Below are 1,187 nucleotides of genomic sequence, written 5' to 3'. Positions count from 1 at the left end.
TGACTAAGCTGCTTCTGGCGAACCAGAGCAGTGCACAGAAATGCTGTTTACCTTCCCGCCAGAGCGGTACCTATTTATCTACTTGCACTTTGACGTGCTTTTGAACTGCTAGGTTGGCAGGAGCAGGGACCGAGCAACGGGAGCTCACCCCGTCGCGGGGAATCAAACCGCCGACTTTCTGATCGGCAAGTCCTAGGCTCTGTGGTTTAATGCACAGCGCCCCAGCGCCCCTAATGATGGAGGTGGGGGCGCCTATATTTGACCTGTACCAGAACCAGGGGTGACCCCCAGACCATCTAGGAAGACAGCTTGCTGTAGCTTTTAGCACCTCTGGGGGCGGCCAGCTTGGCTGTGGTCGAATCAGCATCTGTTCAGGGCTGTCCCAGTCGCCCGGCAACTTGCCCTAACAACTTCATGGTGAGTTCTGGCACCTATTTTTCTTGGGGAGAAAGCACTGGGAATAATACTTGCAAGTAGCTGTGGGGAGGATACCTCGCAGAAAAAGTAACTGGTTTTTAGAAGGGCTAAGCGCTCCTATCCCTCCCACACCAGTTTCTCTTTTGCAAATCGCTTCCTCTCAAGGGAGCTTTGCAATAGACAAGAGACGACCTGGCTAATGTTACACACCCGTGCTTGCTTTTGTCCGTTTGATGACCCCTGGGAATGCAGGAGTCATTGACTATTGCTGAACACAGTATTTCCCATGGTGTGCTAAGCTTGCATGCTGAGCAGCACATCCACACTCAGATTTGGGCATTTCATCATCTGTCGAGGAGTACTTGGGTAATTGCCTGGGAAATGCCTCTGCTGTCCAAAAATACTCTCTGGACAAAGAAGACCAATTACTATTATTATTATTATTATTAAAGCTTTCTCTTGGACTAGCTCATTTTCCAGGTGGGGGGAACACTGTGTGCGGAGGAAAATTCAGCCCTGGGTGGCAAAATGCAAAAGATCTCAGGGCTCCTGAACCTCTAATTGCTGTGTAGAAGAGCGACAGCCAATCCAGCTATCAGTTGTAGAACAGATATGTTCTACAACCACTGCCTGAAGCAGCAATGCTACTGAATGCCAGTTGCTGGAAGCCACACGAGGGAAGAGGGCTTTTGCACATAGTCCTGCTTCCAGGCTTTCCATGGGCATCTGGCTGAGAAGGCCTCTCCTCCTCCCAGAGGGGAGAGGTTGTG

Source organism: Podarcis muralis, chromosome 11, assembly GCF_964188315.1.
Source record: "Podarcis muralis chromosome 11, rPodMur119.hap1.1, whole genome shotgun sequence".
Lineage (NCBI taxonomy): Eukaryota > Metazoa > Chordata > Lepidosauria > Squamata > Lacertidae > Podarcis > Podarcis muralis.
This window is presented reverse-complemented; position numbering follows the sequence as displayed.